The 24,438-nt window shown below is 39.5% G+C and overlaps 1 protein-coding gene and 1 non-coding gene across 8 annotated transcripts in view; both read left to right on the forward strand.

The window, feature by feature from the left end:
* Positions 1 to 24,438, forward strand: part of CTNNA2 (catenin alpha 2) — a 1,153,910-nt gene that overhangs the window by 688,038 nt on the left and 441,434 nt on the right. The gene's annotated exons all lie outside the window — the stretch shown is intronic.
* Positions 7,531 to 7,691, forward strand: LOC119260048 (U1 spliceosomal RNA). The gene has a single exon (XR_005128685.1). It is a non-coding gene; the product is annotated as a U1 spliceosomal RNA (small nuclear RNA).

Raw genomic sequence — 24,438 nt, forward strand, 5'->3', positions numbered from 1 at the left:
ACAGAGCTATTAATCTATCTGATTCAAATTATATATTTATCATTAGTCACTTATAGGAAACATCATTTCATCATTTATTATTTAAATATTGTGTTGTTTATCTTATTTTAAAACCACTAGATGCAAACAAAAGGACTAGGCTCACCTCTTTTAGAGACTCAGATCTAAAGATTAGGAATAAGCAATAAGCCTGAGAGAATGCAGTAAATGATTCTCCTGATTTGGCAGGGATAGCTAGCATCAGGGACAGAACTAGAACTCAGGTCTGCCAAAATCCAGGCCTAAGCTCTTTCTCCTGCTTCTTTCTGCTCTCCAATGAGTAAATTATTTAGCTGGAAGGTAACACTGTTTAAGGTATATGCACACATAAAAAGCTTAAGAAATAGCATATGCCACCTCTTAGTAGCCATGGCACATTGACTATCAAATAGTAACAATTTATACCTAGATCTCTATAGCTGCAATCTCACATTTCATCAAATGAACTCTAAATATGCACGTGTGTGTGCGTATGTGTGTGTGATGATATCTCAGTGGAATTTCACTGTTGTTATTACTACTTGGTAAGTCAAAAGGTATTGAATGAAAAAAGAAAAAGAGATTGTGTTTCTTTGATGATTCCATCTAAACCAACTCCTCTCAGTGCTTTACCTTGGTGTAGATTGGGACAATATCCAGTAAAACCCCATATTCATGCAGTCTGGATATAAGTCTCTTCTTTCATAAGCCATTCACTCCTACTAGGCTACTTTCTAACCTAGTAGCTGCTAGAAAGCTACTATTAATCTCTGTTTTTCCAGATGCCCACCATGGCCATCTTACCTTCTTTCCATTGAGTTTGTCAATTCTGTCAAACTGAAAAATCAGGCTTGAAAAATCAGGCAGGTTTGTTTGAAGTCAGTGCTTCTCAAGATGTAACAGAGGATTTCTTTGACTGGTCTTTATTTCTGATTATTTATTTGTTTGGGGAAAAGGGAGGTTGGCAAAAACACAGGTAAAGGTAAACATTAGAAGATCAAAACCACATGTAGAGGTAAACATTAGGAAAGAGATACTTGCTGGCAAGGTGATCTGCCACTTGTTTTTAGTGTACATCCTCTTCTCAAATACAATCACCTTGACTCACCATACTACAGATTTTTTTTTGAGTAAACCCGTAACTATTCAAACTGTTTGCTTCAGGGAGAAAGTGACCAATACTAATGATATCCCCTGAAAGAAACTCTGCTTTCCATGGAATGAGCTGAGTCCACATCTGTTTTGGAGAATTTGCTCCCACTGTAAATATTTAGGGCTTTGAATCAATGTCTATTGCTGTGGATTTGGATGTGACTGATAATCTTAGCAACATTATCCCAACACTCCTAATGTTGTTTTTCTCCAAACTTAAAATAATCATAGATATTGATCCTGGGCATTAGCATAACTGGACGAGATAGTTGACATGAAGGAACTAAGCAAAACAAAATTCACTAGTGCCGCTTTCTAGTCCACTGTAGACACCCAGTGCTCTAAGAAGGCCCTATGGTTACCCCAGCCTTCAAGCCAGAAAACCAGCAATAACAGCTCACATCCCATGATTTGCCCTAACTCTCTGGCTATAAAATTACACTTGTCTTATTTGTGTGCGCCTAGAGCTCAGGTATCATAAAGAATGCAAATGGCAAGACTATCTCATCTCCTTGCTGCTATGCAGACCCATCTCATCAGCCTTCAGTTTTTACCAACAAGACTGTCTCATATGCACCTACCCTTGTTCTCTTACTTCCATAATTCACAAAGTATATTATTCCGGCCTGGGGCAAGACTATCTCCATTTCATTCTGAGAGTCTAGAATGGTATTTGCATACTCATGGTCTCTATCCCTTCCCCCTGTTGTCTCACACCTGGCCTTGCTCAATTCAGTTCACCACATCTGTTTTTACTAACATTCAGTGACCTACCTTCTAGCTCCCTGCTAGCGATTAGACCCTCTTCAATGGATTAATTATGTCCTCAATTGTAAAGCTCTTTTCTCTTCACAACTTTTTTGCTGCCACAGGTGAAATTTAATCCTCTTTTTAAGTGAGAATTACCAAATAAGAAAGTTCATCCCTCCCTTCTAAACAGCCCCCAACTCTACTGCAGGATGAAAAGCTTAAGTTAACTGAACTATCTCTCTGCATCAGAATCCCCAGACCCTTCTCTATCACACAGACACTGTGTTAGTGTGCCATTTCTTTCTTAAAGGGAATCACATAATAAATTAATGTTAATTTCCACAAATAGCTACAGCAGCCTCCTGCAGGGCTCCCCTCTTCCTCAGAAATGTCTTGCCGTCCCTACTAGACAACAGCCTTTCAGCAGCTACAGATCCAGAGCTCTGCCCTAGTCATGGCTTATAGTTGGAAAACAATTTTAAATGTTTTTCCGAACAGTGAAAAAAGGACACAGTTGCTGTTTTCTAAACTTTGTTCCTTTTAATCAAATCTGCAAACACAAGTCACACTTTGTAGGGAGAAATCTCATTTGTGTCTCTGGGCACTGCTTTGGGATTCAGAACTTAGGTTCTTTCGATTTATGACTGACTGATGCTGTGAAATCAGTTGTTTCTGGCTGCAAATCATGAAATCAGCACCGAGTTGGCCATAAAAAATGAAGGTTTTATGGTAAGTGGTTTAAGAAAAATGCAGAATATGAGTCCTTTGCGATGTATATGTTTTATGGCAGCAATTCCATATTTTTAATTTTTTTGAAAAAAAATTCTCCTTTGCTATGGTAGGAAAACATCTTGAAGTTGCTTCAATGAAAATAGCTATGTATATAGAATAACATATAATGACTCTGTCAGACTTATTCTTCCACTTACTGAGGCATAAATCTAGAATGATGATATTTTTTCCCTGCAGAATTAGATTTTATTAAAATAGTTACTTTGTATCCCATCCAGCCATGAGTCAAAGCAATGGGATCCTACATAAATGAAATTTGTTGATCCTAGTGCAAGCTAGGAAAGAATCAATTTCAATTTCCTTTGGATGTACTATTAGTGTTTATCTGATGGTGAATCCCTGTTGTTTTTAAGTGATAGCATACCAACAACAAAAACTGATTATATACCATGAAGCAGAAAGAATGTTCTGTTATCCTTTTCCTATATAAAAGTTTTTTTTTTCTGTATCATGACTTTTAGTTTATCATTCTCAATGTTAAGTCCCTCAAAAAATTAAATAAATGTATTTTCCCCATGCCGTCCATTATCAGATGAAGATTGAATAGTTCATAAGGACTTACATGACTTTAGCTAATGAAAGTATGTGTTTCACAGAACAGGTCTAGATTCCTGGAGTTAAAAAGACAGTTCCTTTGGATAATTAGTGTTCTCTCTTTAAGGGTCCATGATTTCAATCTGTGTCCAATTAGACAGCAACATGTCCATTTTGGCATCACAAGAAGCAGAACCCCAAGTCTGTTGCGAAGGACTAATTACAAGGGATTCTGAGGTCATTGTTCATTGCCTAACAGTGAGTGTTAGGAGAAAGACTCACATCTGCCAAAATTTGGGGGTCAAACTGGTCATTGCTAGAGCAGTTTAGAAAGCTAGATTGCTTAGATAAGGTCACTATTTAGAATTTGTGTAATGCATAGTCACTTGTGATCAGGCTAGTCATAAGTAGAGTACTTTGTTCTTCGTTCTTCGTATATATATGTTTTTATTATGTAACAGAAAATCTAAACTACTGAATTTTATATTAGTCATTCTTACCTTATGTGCATACTTTTTAAAATGAAAATGTTCAGCTCTGTTTCCTGAGAGTGTATGGACATTACTTACTCCATGCTGTATGCTCCCGGATTGGTCTGGAAGTCCAGATAAACATCAGTCTGTTTCTGGCACTCATCCATTTCTGATCATACGAAATGATTTGTGAATGTAAACCTATTCGAATTTGGAAAAGCACACAGAGGAGAAGTTTCCTGGAGTTTTAGGTTAAGTGTTTTCTCTCTTAGAGAAAAGATGCGTTTTCTTCTGGACATTATCAGGTATGGTTTCAAGGCTTAGGACCACTGCAACTCTTCAGTTATTACCCTGAAGATGACGCTCACACATGGCAACAGCAGAGAATTTCAGGAATAGAGAACTGGAGCAATTAGATAGAATGTATTGTCAAAGTCCACCTTCTCTTTGTATTTCCAATTCTGTGAGCCTATCAAAATCCTTATTCTTTATACCATGCTGATTCTTACCCTTAGGCAAATCACCCTCACTTTACACGCTGTGGAAGCTGGCATAGAATGATGTTTCCCTGAGTTCTGAATTCACTCTGATTACCCAGCTGACTCACAGTGGCCCAGGAGTGTGGCCTCTGGCAAATCCACAAAAACAATTCTCCCACCAACCACATGAGGGTGCATTGCTCTTCTTGGGGAAACTATCCTACCCAGTCTTTGCTCTGCTTCCCCAGCCTCTTCCCTTCCCTTCATCTCCCACACAATCCTGATGGGGGGGCAGGAATGAGTGGTTGACTCAGAAGTAAGCTGGGCTGAGCAGATATTCTGTCCTGTGAAACTGATAGAGAAATTATTTCTTGTCAGAGAACACTGTAACTGGAAGATTGGATGGATTACAAACCTGCAGTGGTCATTTGTTTGTTTCATAGACTTAACACCAAACAAAGAAAGCTGGTCAGTGGAAGCAAAGTAGGAAAGGGACAGACACACCAAGAGAAACACCCCAGGAAGACTGGTGTTCACTGCTTGGTTCAGGGGCACAGCCCTAACTTCCTGCCCTTGAGTTAACATCCTCCTCCTTCCTTCGATGGCTGTGAAGGGCTTCTGTTTCCTGTGACCAAAGAACCCTGGCTAGACGAGAAGGGGCCATTCTTACTTTGATTTAGAGATGATACCACAGTAGATGAAAAATGTTACCCAAAGCTGATTTGTACCAACATGAGATTCATTCTAGATTTCCTGACTTGATAACCTATCTGCTTTCCATCTCACTGGCTGATGAAGTGACCAAGAAAGACCAATTCATCTATGTTATTCCTAAAACATTTTGTGACCACTGCCCATCATATATCAGAGAAAATAGGGTTCCTGTTCAGCCACTTTGTAACATCCTTGACAAAAATTGAATGGATTACAAGCTGCCAGATTACAAACTCAGTAGTAAACTTGGTAACAACTACTACAGGTGTGTTTGCTTAAATAGTGATACACAGGAGAACATTCTCTAAATTATCGAAGAATTTACAGCCTTAGTGTTTGGACAATTATTAGTTATCTTTAAATAAAATCTGTAGATGTGTGCAGCAGGCACTCCTACATCAAGTTGCCCCCGTGAGAAGCAACTCTGAAAATCAGCAGTACTCCTGAGAGTATAGGCTGCTATTAATTTCAGTCTCAGACTCATTTGGAGCCACTGCTTATTCTCTTTATCATGGCATTTTAATACTTGTGGCATGTATCTTTTGACCGAGAGAATTCTAGATCTCCCATTTTAGCTCAGTGCTGCTGCTCTAGAGGATAACTGTATTTCATTTTTGAAGGGACCCCACTCAAACACAGACTCACCAAGCTTCTAAATTAATTTTAGCATATGACACATAGCCTCCAAATTTAATAAAAATCCACTTAGCCATTATCTGTGATATGACAGACAGACTGAAACTTAATTATATTGACATGGATTTAAGCTAATGCTATCATATTTTGCTAGAAAAGGCATCTCTTTAGGAGCGATTACAATTAAGAATCATGTCTGGGAAATGCAGCCATCGAGAAATATCTGTGCAACCAAATGCATCCACACCTTCAGGATGCCCAATTGGTCAGGGATTGAATGTTGTCCTCATTCACCCACATTAAACCCAACTAGACCCTGGGTTAATAGCCTTGCAGAAGTGTCTCACTGCATGTTAAAACAAGAAAAGGCTCTTACTATTAAATATTAATATTAAAGAAGGCTATATCTAGTCCTTTTGGTGTTTAAAGGTGCTATAGAAATGATAAATACAACCTTTGTTGTATAGTGTCACTACCTGCACTAAGTGAATTTTAGAAAATTTCCTCTATATCTGGACCCAAATAAAGGATATGAAAAGTCCCATTATGTCTTAAAGGGAATGTCATGTATAGAGAGGAAGCATGAAAGTGAAGGCACTAGTTTTCTGCATCACCTTACCCACCCCCCCAATTCTCTCTCTTTGGGCTTCCAAGGAAAATGCTTTAGTCAATATTGCACTGACCTATATTCCACCATAATTTGTAATCTTCTTCTGAAAAGGGTTCTTTTTTCCCTCATGTCTCTCACAGTAAAGAAGCGGCGATCAGGTCATTTTGAAACTTGGGTTGATGCATTTGAAAGCAGCTTACCTGATTGAGTCAAATGGAGAAGATTACCATAGGCAATGGCTCACACAAGAGGGTAAGGGATGGATGAGAAGGCTACTGGCTAGAGGAGCAGGGCTGAGTATCTGAACCAGAACAGGAAGAAGTAACAGGAATGAAAGAGAAGGACCCAGTGATAGGCACTTTTATGAGGTTAAGGAAAATGGGAAAATGGTTAATAAAATATTTCCTCCAATCCAAGGGTTGGCAATCTTTGTTTATTTTTTGTTTATTTGGGTTTTGTTTTGTTTTGTTTTGTTTTGTTTTTTCTGTAAAGGGCCAGATAGCAAATTATTTTGACTTTTTGAAGCAGACAGACTGTGCCACAACTAATCAAATCTTCCATCAAGCAGCCATAGGCAATAATATATAAAAGTAAAAGTTTATGTACAGAAAATAAAAAGGTGCTACCTGATATGGCCAAAGGCCATCCAGACACTTGTCCATAAAATATGTTGTTAAAAATAAGACACAGGGTTAGCTGCTATTTGGTATGTGTGGTTCCAAGTCCAGCTCTTGGGTTTGTTAAAATTCAGAATGCATTGAGATTCTAAAGATTTTGTAATCTCCCTTTTAAGTTTAGTGATATTTTTTTCATTTCTCATTTGTGCCATTGTTATTTCAATAATGTTTCAAGTGTCTAAATCTGCACATAGGAAAACAAAACTATTTGTTACAAAGAGTTAGCATATTTCTCTTATAAAAGAGGCATTTCAATAATTAATCCCCAAAATAATTCAATTCTGTGTAAGCAGAGAATCTAACACTATACTAAACATTCTTGGAGATGTTTCAAAAGATTGGGGATGATATCGCTGTGGTCATTACTGCAAGTGCTAGTAACACAGGGGACCCCAGCCGAAGCCAAGTGTGTGACTGTGGCCAACAGATGCATTAGACATGGCAGCAGGTTACTGCTGGTTTGTTTGTACTAGTTGGAGAGGTCTTGGGTTGTAGGAAGCAGAGACTCATCCACGTTAACTCAATAATTGGAGGACTTATAAGGAGATTGGGATCCCCACCATTTATCTGAGGCTCATGGAAACAGAGAAGGAGCCCTGACTATCTCAGGAGAGAACTTGAACCACAATCCTGTGCGGACTATTGGTCATCCCTTCTATCGTAGAGTTGAACTTCAATTCAAATTAGTCTCTTTTGTACTTACTTGGCAGGGAGGTACCATGATCATGAAGGTTTTCCCACTGCGAGGCTTATCCACTGCACCCTGGATGTGCTGACCCCTGCGATTTCCCCAAAATGTGGGAAATTCAGCTGCATAATTTGTGGTAATGGGGGACTGCATTCCCGCTCTCCCCTGATTAAAAACCAAAACCAAACCAAAACAAAACAAAAACTAAACTAGTCACTTCCAGTATCTGCCACTGCTGTTATTGCTACTTAACAAACTTTTTCTATATCCTGCTTTCAAATTCTCAAGAAAGTTGATATCAGTGGTCAAATCAGTGGTGGACGGCAGCGTGGAGGTGGATGCCACTTCCACATAGTCACACTGCTGGTCATTCACACATTACTATGTCTTCTCAGCCTTAGCATCTTGTAACCCTCTCTATTGTATCTGCAAATGGGAACCCACCCACTCATACAGCTACACCCAATTGCAAGGGATGCTGAAAGGGATCTTCAGAAGGAAAGGGATCTTCCCTTTTTTTGCAGGCGGAAAGAATGGCTTAGGTGAGTGCATGTCAATCGCCATAAACAACAGAAAAACAAGCCTATAGGCTATTGTCTCTGTTTGCACAGGTTCCCCTCAACTTGCATTTATGTGTTTGTCAAAGAGCCTTAGCATCACTAGAAATGAAATAGAGTTTACCTGGGCTCATTCCTGAAGAAGAAAAAGTTTTCACTAATCGGAGATAAAGAATCTAAAATGGGGCCTCCCCTGGTGGCGCAGCGGTTGAGCGCTGGGCTGCGAAGCTGCCCGCAACCTCTGCAGAACCATTTCGATCCCTGGGCTGCTGGCAAGGGTCCCACATGGCGCGCAGACCTCTCCTGCCACACCCGCTGCTCCCCTCAGCAGTGTATTTTGTCCGTCTGCCTGTTCTGTTCCCTGCTCTGGCTCTGGTGAATTCTCTCACCCTCCCGCACTTCTGACTGTACCCAGTGCTTGTATAAATAAATAAATCTTTAAAAAAAAAAAAAAAGGATCTAAAACGATAGGACTCTACTCACTATTAAATGTAAGTTAGCACATATTTGCTAAATTTCCAGAATGTATCACTACACTAAGAAAAGGAACTGTATTTGAACCTCTGTTTTAAGACGGACTGCAGGGATAGATGGAAACACACGATTGGCTTTTATGTCACCTCAATCTTATCAACAACTAAAATTGCCTTTGATTTCCAAGGATCCCATCCCACCCCATTGTGAGTCCATGCAGCCGGATGCTTGGACCAAGATCATGAGATGTGAGTTCTGAATAAGTATTTTGCAAGTCAGTCAAAAGAATTAATATCCTGTTGGCCAATCAAGAGCTTGCAGATTCAACCCAGCCCTGCTATTTCCAGCCTGGTGACCTTGGATATGTAACTTCATGTCTGCATCTCTGTTGGGAAGTTGAGAGTGATTATTTAAAAGATCATTTTAGAGAAACCTTAAGTTTATGTTCTCTTAGTGTCAGTGCTAGATGACACTAGTGAGAGAGGTACCCTTGTTCTTTTTGTTGCTGCAATTAACTCTAATATAAGCCTGGCAGTCACAATGGAAGATTACTCAGGGGTAAAGTGAGACTAGACTTTGCCCATGGTAGACAAGTCCAGTGCTGGGCAAGATCTTGAATAGCGCTTTGACTCTGAGATTCTAAGGGTGTGTGTGGATTTATCATAAAGAGGAATTCTCATAACGATTATGGGACTGGGAATTGGGAATGAAGAAAAGTCTTGTGAAGATTCTAGATCTTGGGCAAAATTATGGTGGTTCAGTTGGTCTTGTAACTGGTCTTCTCCCTAGGAGCCTGTTCTGGGTCCAGCTTATCTCCCTAACTTGACACTTCTTTTTTCTTTGGCTACTTTCTCAGCAGCCTCTTTATCCTATCTCTTGGTGTGGGTATTTTGCAAGGATGTACCGCACCTGATAAACACATCCTCATCCAGAGAAGAGCTGGGGGAACCCCTCCGTGGCCCCACCAGTGTTCCTGGGGTATAATAGTGCCTTCTCACAGGAGATATCTGGAAATTAACTTCCTTTCTTAATTTTGTGACCTCGGGTTTAGTTTTACTTAAGATCCTTTGAGGCCCCAGATCAAGGGATAATGACCACTTGTCAGGCAAGCAGTGGGGCCTGACAATGGTTTGAGCAGTCAACACGCTATCGCCACTTCCTCCACAGAAATCTCCCATTCTATCGTTGTAAAGAGCTGGCCTTGACAGGGAGTTGCTAGTTTCCTGGGACTCGATATAAGAAATAGCATTACAAGGTATTAATTGGAAGCCCTTGAGTCTTGATAAGCATTTGTTACAGACTGCTGGGCCTGCTTATTATGAAATTGGGGAAGATACTGAGCAGGGGAAGCATAGAAGATGTTTTACAGGCAGATGTGGAAGAGACTTTGTAGAAACTATGGAGTAAGAGTCCCCTGACTAATGGTGGCTCACTCAGGATAAATTCAGGCACTCCCGTGAGGCCTAAGCACTTAAGAAATAAGTACATGAAATAGTTCCTGACAAGTCACTTGGCTTAGCTTAAGAAAATGAGCCACCTGATTTATGAAACAAGTCCAGGGACTGAGATATGGGTTTAGGAGCACTTCACTCTGAAAGAGAAATAGATGGAATGGGAGAAAGGAACTCAGTCATCAGAGTAAGTAAAACTAGCCTCTGAAGTCACAAGATATCAAACAGTAGAAAAATCCAAAATCACCGGGCCTCCCCTGGTGGCACAGCGGTTGAGCGCTGGGCTGCAAAGCTGCCCGCAGCCTCTGCAGCACCGGTTCCATCCCCGGCTGCCGGCAAGGATCCCACCTGGCGTGCAGACCTCTCCTGCCTCACCCACTGCTACCCTCAACAGTGTATTTCCTTGGTCCGCCTGTTCTGCTCCCCGCTCTAGCTCTGGTGAATTCTCTCACCCTCCCGTGCTTCTGACTGTACCCAGTGCTTGCATAAATAAATAAATAAATCTTTAAAAAAAAAATCCAAAATCACCTCTAAGACCCACTGTAAGGAATGCGTCCCTCAGCAATGTAGCCCAGCAATTAGTACCGGCCACCTAGTGGCAGAAGAGGGAACAGCATGCCAATTTGTGGATCCTATATTCCTGAGAGGCTTTAATAAAGTCCTTATTCACAATAAAAGCTAATTGTTACAAAAATATATGAATAAGAGAGTGATTAATATATTTCACATCAGGATAAGATTTTTAGCATGGTATCAATATAATTCTGCATTCAAAAATTCAGTTATCTCAGCCTCATAACTATAAGCATATGATCTTCAATCTATAATGATAGTTGGAGATTACAGTTATGACACTATCTTTAAAATACCTACTCTGCATACACTCTGATATCCTGCTTTTGATATAATCTGAAAAGATTACTGTTATGCTGGACAAATGGTCAGTGTGCTGAAAATAACTTTTGGCCAGCATTTGAGACGTGGGTGACCATCCAGTTTAGTTGTACAAAAACTGAGTGATTGTCAGCAAGTCATTTATTTATTATGTGAGGGTGTAGTACATGTGTAGTATGTGGGTATATGCATATATTTCTGAAATTAAAGCAATTGTGGGAATTCCTACATACCTCTCATCAAGTATTGAGGGGACCAAGGAGTAAGCATTTATTGAATATCCTTAGTGAACTATGTTCTTGTCTATCCCAGTGAAAGATATAAGAGAATGATGGACAAAGCCCCAAAATGGGAACTGTCTGACATGCAAGAGACAATAATGAACAATAGAAGTCACCAAATGGCCTTCGCTTTAGGATGTCTTGGAGAATGCATAAAGTGACATAAATCCAAACTGGATTTGAGAATGTGTGTGCTGTCGTTGCCAATACTTAGCATATCCCCAGAAGCACTGTAGATGATATTTTCCACTTAAATAGCTTACCAGTAATTTCTGTCTTCGGCCATCTGCATAGATATGTTCCCCTAATGCAACTCTTCTCACCACATTGCTTGTTCAACTTGTCTCTTGACTGGGGTCCCACACAAGTCACCCAATCTCTCTAGCCCAACAAGCCACTCAAATATATTCTTATTCACTTCACGTCTGATCCTTGTTCTTTTTTCCTGCCGGCATCACGTCATTGTAATATCCCATATAATATCCCAAGTCTTCCTTTTTTTTTTTTTTTTTTTCGCTCATCATTAATACAATGTCCCTGGCCCTGCACTGTAATATATAGATGTAAATGCTGGAGGATCTCATGTGGGAATGAGTGGTGAGGAAGGGCTTTCTGGAGTTGCTGAAGTTTGCCCTGGGCCTTTAGAAGTATCTGACTGTTCAGGGGGATCACTCTGTAACACACAGAGACAATGGGTAAGTTTTCTGAAGGAGCCTCAGGGTGGTATATTCAGGAACTTGTCCTTTGTTTCAAATGCCAATAAAGAGAGAATTCTGAGGCTGAGAGGCATTTTATGAGCTAGACCTGTCCAGGAATATCCACTCCACTCCTCCATAACCCTTTTTGTTCAAGTGACATGGTTGGAAAAGCAGGGAAAACAGCAAAGAAAAGCGGGTTGTTAGTTTAGGCAGGTGAAGGGACTCTGATTTGGCCATAGGCAAATTCCATGAAGGGAAATCAGGTGGTGTCAGGTGCTCTTAAGGAAAACCTGTATATTTATCTCCATTTATCTCACTACCCCTATTCACTTCAGTTACATACTGTAAAATGCCCATTTATTTTATCCAATTTTCCCTCATATTTAAAGACCATTTCTAAAGTAAACCAATTCTTATATTCATACTTAAAAAAATTAGAAATCTTTTCCTTTGAAAATATGACTGATTTTATACATTTTCTTAAATGGGAGTACTTCTAATGCACTACAGCATTTGTTTACCCAATGAGTGAGAAAATTGAGGGATATAGGTTAAATGAAAGCTTGATCAAAAAAGTTTTAGTTCCTTTGAAAATCATAGACAGAGTTATTAAAAGCAGGGAGGAGAGTGGTTGCTAGAGGTACAGATATTCTCTTAATTTAAGGCATTTAGAAGCACTTCTATTAATAAAATAAGATTCATCTATACAGACCTAGATACTAGATTTATATAGACAGATCTAAATGTAAATATATATATATATATATATATATATATAATAAGGTAAGAGTCATTTATATAGACCTGTAACTCTTAGTGATTTCTGAACTTACCTGATCCTACAACAATTAGGTCCCACAGTCAATCCCAAGCCTAGAGCCTAAAGATAAGGTTAACTTTACGGTAGATTAATGCCAGTTGTTCTTGTAGAATCAAGACTGCTTTAGCATGAATTGATGATGATAGTTAAATATTTTGCTAATCAAGTCCCATTCGTTATAGATGCTGGACTTCTATTTTTCAATAGAGGTTGATGACCTAACAGTCACCAAAGGGATGAATCAACAGCTGAAATCCACAACAGGTGAAATGAACATGCCTCTTATATGTCAGAGAGAGTAAGAATGTTTTAGCAATATTGAATGACAAAAGAAAAAGAATTGAAATCAAAATTACCTTGACCCTTCAGCCAGCTCTTTAGAGTCTATGAATTCCATGCAAGAGAGAAATACTATCAAGTACAGTGGAGAAAGGAGAGGATTTTATAGTAGAAACCTATCAGACTCCTTTAGTCAGGGACCAAATTCTGAACCTGTGTGTTGAACACAATTCTGAATGTTTTCTCTCATGGACATTGGATTTAAAGGCTGTTGCATCCAAGGATGTTCTCTGTGACATAACTCTTGCTGTTTGCACAACCTGTAAATGATCCAAAGCCCATAGTTATAATTAAGGACCTTGTTGCACCATAAAAGATTTTCAAATTTTAATCTATGACAACCCACACAGCACTCAGGGCTTAAATACTTTATTGACCACGTTGGCAAGCTGACTCCTCTGTTGGAGCTCACAGAGCCCTTCTTCAATTTATCTCTCCCACACTACATATTTGTAGTCATAAATTTTTTGCGAGGCTCTTTGAACATTAAAAATAGACCAGGATTGCTGCTTCCTTCTGGTGCCATGAGAGTCAAATCAAAGGTGCCAACCTCCTGGGGCCCTTCCATGTAGTGCTGCTGCAGGGAACATTTACATCTGTCTTGGTCTCACTGTCTCAGTGTCAAATCAAACAACAGCACTTCCTAGTCAGTGTACGACTCCCTCTCCCCAGATGCCTCCTTTATCTGGATATGGAATCTGAGCAGCAGTCTGGACCCAGCTGGTCCTTTGCCAGGCTGCATCTGTTCCTTTTCTCCAAGAAACTTTGGGCGGATGTGTCCTCTTCATTCTGCAAGGATCCCACTAGATGGAGCAGAATAGCTTCTCTGCCACAGAGCCTGATCGCTGGCCTTTCACTAGGACCAGAGGAGTAAAGGAACAGAGGAAGCAGCAAAGAGCAGGAAACAGTTTTGAAAGTACAAAAGAAAAGCCATTCTAGTGTAGGCCCAAAGGAAAGCAGAACTAGACTCCAGACTAGAAAGTGACTCGAGAAGTATACGTCAGGTTGTTTAGAGAGGAGAACAGTGTGTTCCAATGGAATGTTATTTTATGAATGTTCTTTTTTTTTTTTAACATCATATCGCTTTGGGGTTCAGATTTGATTATCAATGGTGATTAGCTGTTTGGTACAGATTTAATTGTCAGTGGTGATTAGAAGGAAGCTGCCTGGAAGTCATCCGATAGACACTGGGGGGCTTTCTATGCCTCTTACCTTTTCTTCTAAGTGCTTGCTCTGATCTTTTAAAATCAGCTTTGTTGAAGTATCATTGGCATCTGATAAGTTTTGCATGTATTGAAAATGCGCAACTGGGGGCCTCCCTGGTGACTCAGGGGTTAAGTCTTATCGCTATGAAGCTATCATCAGCCACTGTGGCATGAGTTCAATCCCTGGCCAAGGAGTTACCCACATGGCACAGCAGACCTCTCCTGTCTTGCCCGCTGCTCCCCTCAGCAGTGTATTTCAGTCAGTCTGCCTGTTCTGTTTCCCATTCTGTCTCTGGTGAATCCTCTCATCCCCTGAACCTCTGGCCTATACCCCAGCTCTTGTATGCATAAATTAAAAAAAAAATCTTTAAAAAAATAAAATAAAATGCACAGTTGACATTTTTGTAGTCATTCACCCATAAAACCATCACCGCCATCAAGATAATGAATATACTCATTACCACTTAAAATTCCCTGTGATTGTTGCACCATTTCCTTCCTGCCCATCCCCATCCCACTTCCATCTCCAGGCAACTACTGATTTGTTCTGTCACATAAATTAATATGCACTTTCTCCACTTTTATATAAATGTCATCAAACAGAATGTGCTTTTTTTGTTTAGTTTCTTTTGCATGGCCCAGTTATTTTGAGATTCATCCCTCATCGTGTATCAGTCCGTTCTCTTGTTGCTGAGAGTATTCCAGTGTCTGGCATGTCCATTCCCTGATCTGTTCACCTGATGATGGGTATTTGAGTTGTTTGTAGCTTGGAAGGATTACTAACAAAGCTGCTGTGGATATTTGTATACAGGTTTTTGTATGCTTTGATTTCTCTTGGGAAACTACCCAAGAATAGAAGAACTGAGTTATATAAAAGGTATATGTTTAACTTTTTTAAGAAACTACTAGGCACTTTTCCAAAGAGGCTATATCATTTTTATTCCAACCAACTGAGAGTCTCAGTTCTTCTTGTCTGTCTGACATTTTTTATCATCCCTACTGTGAGTGTCTGACTAACCTGCCTGTGCACTTGCATCAGACAAGGCCTCTTTTCTCTGATCATGCATGAAAGAGTCAAGGTTTGGGCTGGACAAAGAAGGAAGACACTCACTGAGGGATATTTATGATTCAACATTTTATCGGTGCTATAGATTGTGTGAGATTCCAGAGAACGGAAAAATGTTCGCACTCTGGTGCTAGTCAGACTCATGGTGTTATAAATCTATGTAGATTAAAATTCCTGACCATTATTTTATGAGAAGAAAGGAAAGTGAACACAGTAAGTCCTCACTCATCGTTGTTGATGGATAGGTTCTTAGAAACCATGATTTTAAGCAAAACAACATCTGATGAAGCCAGGTCCTTGAATAACCTGGTTTTGTTCAGTGTTTCTTTCGTAAACATAATAACGATAGGATGAATGGTTGAAAGAAATAGCCAATGTTGTCAAGAACCTGCTATTTATTTTGTATTTCATTTTTTGGAATCAAGTAATCACTCCCCATATATTGACTAGAATGTGATTCTCAGAGATAGAAAAATGTACTTTATTATTTATTTTTGGAGTATGTAATTCACTGTTTTCCTTCAGTTGTTATCACAAAGATATTACAATTGGATTTTCGTAAAAATCCAGATATAGAATATGTAAATAGTCTTACATTTTTTTTATTTTAAATGATATATCAATTCACATTTTTATTATTAGATGTTTGTGACTGAATTTTGGTGTTTTAAAGTAAGGCACTTTGATCACTTAAGTTCTAGGACAGTTTGTGGTTTATTTTCTAAGTGATATACTGTTACCAGGTACTTACATATGAAATTTTAGAAATACTTCTGAAATACATATACATTTCTTCAATGTTTATTGACCAACATAATTTCTGATACTTTAAATCTTAGAAAAATTACATGTGGGACATTTCCTTTTACTGCTTATTATATAACGGAGTTATATAATTGCTAAACTTACAACTTTGACCCCCACTCATCCGAATTCCAAATTGAATTAGTGTCCATTGAATATTTCCACATCAAAATTTCAGCTATACTTTAGAAAAATGTACTTTAGACTGTTCTTCACTGAGAGGAACATGGTTCTGAGCATGACTTTTTAGACCAAATGCCCAAAGCAGAATCCCTTCTACATTTCTGAATATGAGTGACCAGAAAGTCAGTACCTCCTGGGGAGGTCTAGATTTGTAGTCAAGAGTTTTGTTCTTAGAGCAGATTCAGCTTTGAGGAGTTAGTGGGTGGCTGACCTGGGCCTGTGGAGTAACTCAGAATCAGACAGTGCACACAGCAATGCTTCCATCTGCCCATCACCAGTGTGCAGAAGTCAGGTTAGGCCTGAGAAAGCAGCATCTCTCCCACTTATTTATTTTGTACTTCTTAGCTTTCTATAGCCATGTAGTATCTTATAGATCACTTGAGCTATTAACTGTCAAATTATTTTCCTGGTGGTTGGGTTTGGAATTGAAAGGAAGGAGAAAACTAGAGTTGTTTTTTGCCCATCTGCTTTACAAGTAAAACTTCTACATGAGTGCCTTAAATATAGGGGTCCCCCAACTTAAAAAAAACAAAACAAAACATTGATTGTGTCAAACTGTCATGTGTCAGATGGGGAACCTAAAACCTTTAGATTAGGTAAGGGTTTTTAAAAAAATAAAGGAAAAAACAGCAAATCACTAAACCTGTATATATATATATATATATACACACACAGTTTTTCTCTGTCTACCTATGCTTTTTCTGCTGCCTCGTACTGATTTATTTATTTATTTTTAAAGATTTATTTATTTATATAAGAACCAGGGTAAAGGCCAGATGCGTGGGAGGGTGAGCGAATTCACCAGAGACAGAGCAGGGAACAGAACAGGCAGACTGAAGAAATACACTGCTGAGGGGAGCAGCTGGCGAGGCAGGAGAGGTCTGCTGGGCCATGTGGGATTCTCGCCCACCGGCCGGGATCGAACGCATGCTGCAGAGGCTGCTGACAGCTTTACAGTACAGCACTCAAGTGCCTGCGCCACCAGGGAGGCCTCTCTTACTGATTTAGAACAAACAATTACCACCAGGTGCTCCTATGTGATTAGAGAAGTTCAAGGGGTGTGTGTGTGGGGTGGAGTTGGGGGTTGTTGGCTATGGTGGTCTTCTGCATGTTCCCTATAGTAGATGTGGAAAAGGTCTTAAAAAACCACAATGATTTTGTTGACAAATTCATCATTCCTGCTTAGGTTAAAGAATCATGGTGCAGAGGCAGGAAGATGTAGCCTTTAAATGGCAGAAAAATTAAGTGGGCTGGAGCTGCTGAGACAGCTGGTCCCTTCTGCTGTTTCTCAAGTACAGTCAAAGTGGACTGCCAAATTATTTGCCAGTGTCTTCAGAGAATAGAAATATGCTTGCAATCATCCTAGAGGAGCCTCCTCATTTATCCCCAGTGATTTATCTACGTTTATTTAAATAAGATTTGGCAATCATATGCAAGTCACTGGGTATAACTTTTTGCAGACTCTCATGTACAACTCTAACCAATAATTAAGATATTTGTAAAGTAGTTAATATGCATGTCTTATTTATTAGCTATCAAGGGATGTCTTCATAGACGTTTCAAATTCCAAAGTGAAGTTCAGGCCAGAGACAGACAAAATAATTCCCAATAGATATCCACAGAGAAAGGAATATAGGAGTGAAATTAGTATTTATTATTGTCAGGCACTTGCCAGTAGGATTATTATTTTTTTATTTATCTCATTTAATCTATTCTGCAATTTTCTGTGATGGGTGTGATTATCTCCACTCAGCAAATGAAATAACTTTTCCAAGTTCCCAAATCTATATTTCAATTTAGAACTAGATCTGCCTTTAAGATTTTAACCCTTTTCTAGTACCTATACAAACAATTTTAGGTATTTGCTACTATTATCAGAGGAAAAGATAGCAAAAGGGGAGCTGAGAGTTTTATATATGAAAATCCCGATTCTGGCTCTCTGGGGAGCCATTCTGAACCATCCATTAACCTCCTTGCCCAAAGCTTCAGGGATAGACCAGATGGGATGTTAGTGGGTTGGGGGTTGGACCCAAGAAGGCTTGAGAGGACATTGGAATCTTAGACATGAACCGTCCTTATCACGGGAAATGAGGAAACCACTGCCAGGTATGGTGTTCAATCAGAAATCTCATGATTTCCTATCATTTTCTCACCATCTCACACACCTAAGCCAAGAAATGAGGAAATTTTGGAGAATCTGGCACACCTAAAGCTGGATCCAGATGGAAGACTTCACCTGCCCCTAAAAATTGCTTATGTGTGTTTGACAAAGCAGGCCTTTTTACTGTGTGGAGACTAAAACAAACAGAAAATTATAAGGTGCACAAAAGGATTTTCCACATTGCTGAACCTTGCAGAGTGTTCACACTTGAGTTCCCCTTTTTTGAATTCATTATCTCAGGGCAGCATTTGGTTTGGAAAGTCAGGGCAGCTGAGCTGAAAATGTGTGTTATTACTTAAAGTCCGTGGTAATAAACTGCAAAGGCTGTGGTGTTCAGAACCAGCTTTGTTCTTTCCAAATTCTTCATCAAACTCTGCCTCTTATTCTAGTCATTGACAAGCCTAGCACTCTCGTGAGAATATTCATTTAGGTCCCTTCTGACCCTTTGTGTAATGTACACTAGGAGAGCTCCATTTGTCTGAAGCAGCTTATTACTACATTCCCTAAACTTGTCACACTTGCATTTTCACTTTCTTTAATTTGAAGGGTTTTAATCGTGAGTATCTAGATCACATCCACATAGAATCCTTACACCACTGCTGTCCTTTTAGATTGTTTTCCTCAGAGTCCCACAAACATGCCATTTCACCTCTAGCTCCTATGCTTTTAGTCACATATTCTTTCTTTTCTCCTTCCTAAACCTGTGTGTCATTCAGAATCCACTTCCTGCCCTTCTCTAAACCTTCTGAAATCACCAAAGACTGAAGATACCTCTTTTCTCCAAATTTCTTTTTTTTAAAGATTTATTTATTTATGCATACAAAAGCTGGGATGTAGGCCAGAGGTAAAGGGGGTGAGAGGATTCACCAGAGACAGAGTGGGGAACAGAACAGGCAGATCTACTGAAATACACTGCTGAGGGAAGCAGCTGGTGAGACAAGAGAGGTCTGCTGTGCCATGAGGGTCAGCTCCCTGGCTGGGGATCAAACTCATGCTGTAGTGGCTACCAATAGCTTCATAGCACTGAGACTTAACCCCTTGTGCCACCAGGGAGGCCCTTCTCCTGAATTTCTATGTCAGTCATTTTCAGTGTCATTAATGAAACAAGTAATCAGATGTTTCATGTCATTGTTACTATTTTTTAAATCTTGCATGCCAATTTAAAATTGCTATCAATTTTACTTGTTGTTTAACTTTTTCCCTCTTTGCAGTTTGTCTCTTCAAGTAGACCAGACACTTCTTCAAACTCTCTTCCATTTGATATGTCACTGTACCAAGTGTTTTGTCTCCTTCTACATGAACTTCATGAAAGTATTGCCTCTGATTGACTGATTGATAAAAAATGCTGTTGGATCATCTGTTGCTAAATGGATAACCAATTGATAAATAATCAATTGCTGACAAATGTACTTGAACTCATGTCTTCTCTATTCTTGGCAGCATTTCCACAAAGGTGTTAATGGTGAATAATGGTGTTAGCACTCATCTGAGGGATACACCAGCACCCCCAAATTCACCCACTATATAGGGGTCCAGCCTTTCATGCACACAAATACAAAACATACTCTTAACCTTAAAGAACTTTACTAGGATTAGTGTGCAGGGAGAGAAGAAAATAAAGGATAAATGTGTCGCAATAAAATACCCAGTTATCCATCCCCTCTGGGGTAAATGCCCAGTTAAACAGGGTTGGCCCAAAGTCGGGCCTCGCAGGCCTGAAAGCTTAACTATAAAAAAAAGAGCTAAAGGGGCCAGTCAAGTCTGGCATGAAAGAAGCAAAATCAAAGTGCAAATCAAGATAAAGGCTGCCACTGTCAGCCTCCCCACATGTCTGTCACCCAAGTCTCTTCCAAGTGTCTTTACAGAGCTCTCCTCTAAGTCCCCGGAGTGCCTGGTGCAAATCCAAAGTCAAGGAGCAAGCTGGTCCTTTGTGTCTTCTGCATGTGTCTCTCCTCGAGCCCACTTGCCTCCATGTTATATATTTTCATCTGACCTCTCAACTCTGCCCCCTAGTTCCCAAAAGCTAGTCTGGGGCAGGTGCATGTAAGTGGGTTGGGGAACATAGTACTTCCCCTTTTTATGAAGATGCCTCTGTTACAGTGGGGACAGGAGAGCTGATTTCAAACCCCAATTCATAAATAATTTCATTACAGTTTGTTTAGCGGGGCCAGAAATTGAGGGAGTTACTGAAAAGCAGGAATAAATTGCTGTTAACTGCTATTGTTTGCAATTTGCTACTGGAAGTAGTAAGGTAAATTGTAGTGCACGTATATAATACATTTGTATTGATTGACTGTCTTTTTCAAAGTTATCGTTGCAGTTAAATTGACCTTTTACCAGTGCAAAAATAAGTCGTTTAATAAAAACTGAACAAATGAATTGAGTATAACTTTAAAATAGCAGATAAACAGAGCACTGATTATAAGACCTTTGTAAAATTACCTCAAAGGGAAAATACTGACCCATTGTGCAATTTCATGTCCAAATGAATAAATAGTTCTTATGAAGCCCAAGTCAGCAACTAGATAGCAATGTCTTAATTCCAAAGGACTTGTTATAAATGAAGTATTGTGCTCTGGAGTCTTCCAAACACTGAGGGATCCATTGGGGTGCATCAGGCATGAGGCCTAGAGTCACAGTCACTTTGCAAACAGTAAAGGTTGCTCAGCTACCACTTCTGTGTTTCTGCACACATTCCCAGCTGTCCTTCCAGGCCACCGGCACTAAGTGATTGATGACAGGACCTCAGAGACTCCAAGCTACAGGATTATCTAAGACAGGAGCCAAGGCCTCTGGGTCCTTAGTATGTCCTCTGAAACCAATTCTACTTATTATCTCTGCACAGCATCTCACCTTCCAAATGGGGACTATTTCCCTGGATATATCAGATATTTGACTAGCATCTCCTCTTTGAGGGAGCATCACTTTGGGTGCTGGATGCTGTACCAGGAGGAACAAAGAAACATGAGGCAGAGCTATTACCTGTGACACCCTCACACCCTACATGACAGCTTTAAATGCATATCCTATTCAGATCTGTAAATCCTTACAAATCTGATTCTCCTGGAAGTGCATATTCAAAAACAAGCTTCAGCCACCTCCTCAGTGAATCATCAACCGCTCTGAAGGTGGAAAGTTTGTAGATCAAGCATCTACATTTTAACAGTAGATTCTTGCAAAAAGCATGAAAACTACTCTAATCAGGGTTATAGGTTTAATACCTGAGTGGAGAAAATGTAACATGTAGAATGTGTTTTGTGTCGTCCTATAACGTGATCAGTCAGGTGCGGCCACAAAAGGAGACAGAGAGGCATTGGGAAAAGTTTATTACGCTCGCAGGTCCTAGAAACTCGCTGGCACCCTGCCCCACACAGAGCCACTTGGGAAAGCCACCGGGCAGGTTGGAGGCAGAAGCCTAGAACCAAGAGTTGTCTGCAAGAACCTTTGTTGGGATTTCCTTGGGGAAAGGAGAGAAAGGACAAGGTGAACACTTTAGGATCAGCTAGTTTGAATAATTTGGGATGATTTAGGGGCATAAAAGAGGTCTCTAGTTGACTGACACTTGGTCTTAGGATGATTAAAGCAAAGGATTGTTGCTTCCTAGGGCGAATGGGCCAGATGGCTCTGGATTAGTTAGTTTGCATATCAAAGGCCTGCTTCCATCTGGATTCTTTGGATTCTTTGCTGTCTCTAAGAATTGACTAGTTCTGGGAGGAGCAGTTCTCCCCTGCTGGAAAGTTGTGGTTTTTTTTTTTTTTGTTTGCTTGTTTGTTTTTTTGTCAGAATATTATAATATACAGGGGCATATTATATATATATATATGTATATATGTATATATATATTATATATATATATGTATATATATATATATATACACACACACACACATACTTGCTTGTATTTTATGTATTTAAAATTTATATATTCTCTAGACAAAATGACACTTGTCTACAGGTGTGTGAATCTGTGAATGGAATGAAGCCCTATCACATGGGATATATGTTAGAAAGCAAAAAATGGTATAGTGCAGGCAACATAACACTTTGGACACCCACTACTTTGGCCTAGATTTGAAACGTGAAATCTGTCAGTGCTCTTTGGAGAAGAAGTAAATATTTCGTAACTTCTTAGGTTAAATGTAGTGTATGTGTCAAGAGAAAAGGTCAAGGATGGGAACCTGAAAATATGCATGTTTTAAGGGACAGGTTTAGGAGACGGAGGCAGTGAAGGAGAAGAGATTGTCAAAGTTAGAAGGAACACCAGCAGATAGAAGGACGTGTTGCAAGGGAAGGATGGAGAAAATTTTAAGATCTTGATCAAAAGCTCTGTAACTGACCTCAGATAGTTCAAGTAATGTAAGGATAAGATGCAGAAGCCCATGATGGGTGAGTTCATCAGACACAGGACATGATACTAGCTTTGGGAAATTCTGTACTCCCTATTGCCAATATCAAGCATAATGCTGTTCTTACCGTGTAAATTCAGCCAGTATTTTTGGGCCTCAGTTTGCTCACGTGTGATGAGGAGACTGGTAATCTGACCTGTCAGACAACTTCAAGCCCTACTACTCTCTGTGATCAAGAGCTCCTTCTGTGACACTCCCCTCTCTGACAGATTCTGGAGATGTCCATTACTCCCAGGACTTAGAGTATGTCAGTTTGTCCAATATTGTATCTTAAACTCAGGTCTACCTTTACATGATTAGGAAAGTAACTCGAAGAGGCTGTTCTTCTCTTGTTCATTTCTCATCGTACTCAACCCTACTCGGCCCTTTCTTCCTTTTTAAAATTCCTTGTGTTACCTTTCCCGAGTTGTTTATATCCAGCTTTCAGATCCCTTATAAATGAATTTTCTTTGGCATGTACAAAACACTCACCCATAGGCTTGAGTAACTTATATTATGTAGGGTGATATCCAAAATTTAATAAGTCCTGAAGTCTAGAGGAAAATAAAATTAGAGGGACTAAATTGATTCTTATATTGGTTGGATACCAGAAGCTCAGAATAAATATCCCATGTGGTCTCACTCTGCAGGTTATTGAAATCTAGAATTTCTCACTAAAGCAATCTGCATGTTGTTACTATTGTAGAAGACCTTTAAAATTGGCGCTCATGTAAATTTTTTCTTTTCTAATTTTTTTTTTTTTGCTTGATTTTTCTGGATTTCCTGGTAGTAACAGTGCCTTTCCTGTGACCTCTTTATCTCTTAGAGGTGTAAAGTAACTAGTCAGTGTCTCTGTTTGCCTTTATTATTCCAGAGGATCTTGCACCCCTTTTATGTCTGGCCTACTGAGCAGAGGTACATCTCTCAGTCAGTTACTAAGCTCTTGTCAAGATGGATGGAATTTCAGACTTATTCTGAAGTGTGGCCTCTCTCCATCTGCTTTGGAAACAGCTCACAAATTTTTCTTGTTGTTTTAGATGTGATCATCAATCTCCTGCCAGAGGAAATTAAGAACTCTTATTTGTTTGCTGGGTAGGAGAAGTTTTGGAGTTTTGACCCTAATTCATTTCTCATTTTTTTTTTCTGCTTTGCCTATAATATCTGACTGAGGGTATGCATAGTTTTATTTCATTTTTTGAGACGTGTTACATTAAAATTTGCTTGATTACAAGGCTGTCCTGTTTGGCCATATGTATAAAAACAAACACAGCTTAGCCCAGTGCTGTCTCCACCTTTCAACCACGTGTACTGCCTTGGAAGGTGTGTCTCTTACTCTTTGGATCCTTGATGACTTGCCCTAGCCAAGGAGCCATGTCTTTTGGTTGTAATTAGCTAGTTCACTTCAGTAGTGAACATACCTCTGCAATATGGGTTATTGGCACCCAGAATGAAAGAGATGGCTAAAATCTATCATGGTTCCAGTTTATGTTAGTAAAGCAGGGAGATTTCTTTATGTAATTAAAAAAATTCGTTTAATGACTAAAATGTCTGAACTTGGGATATTTTGCTTTTAAAGATACTCTTTTTTTGAAGGTTT

This window comes from Talpa occidentalis, unplaced genomic scaffold (genome assembly GCF_014898055.3).
Source record: "Talpa occidentalis isolate TD23 unplaced genomic scaffold, MPIMG_talOcc4v2.1 talOcc4.5, whole genome shotgun sequence".
NCBI classification, from domain to species: Eukaryota; Metazoa; Chordata; class Mammalia; order Eulipotyphla; family Talpidae; genus Talpa; species Talpa occidentalis.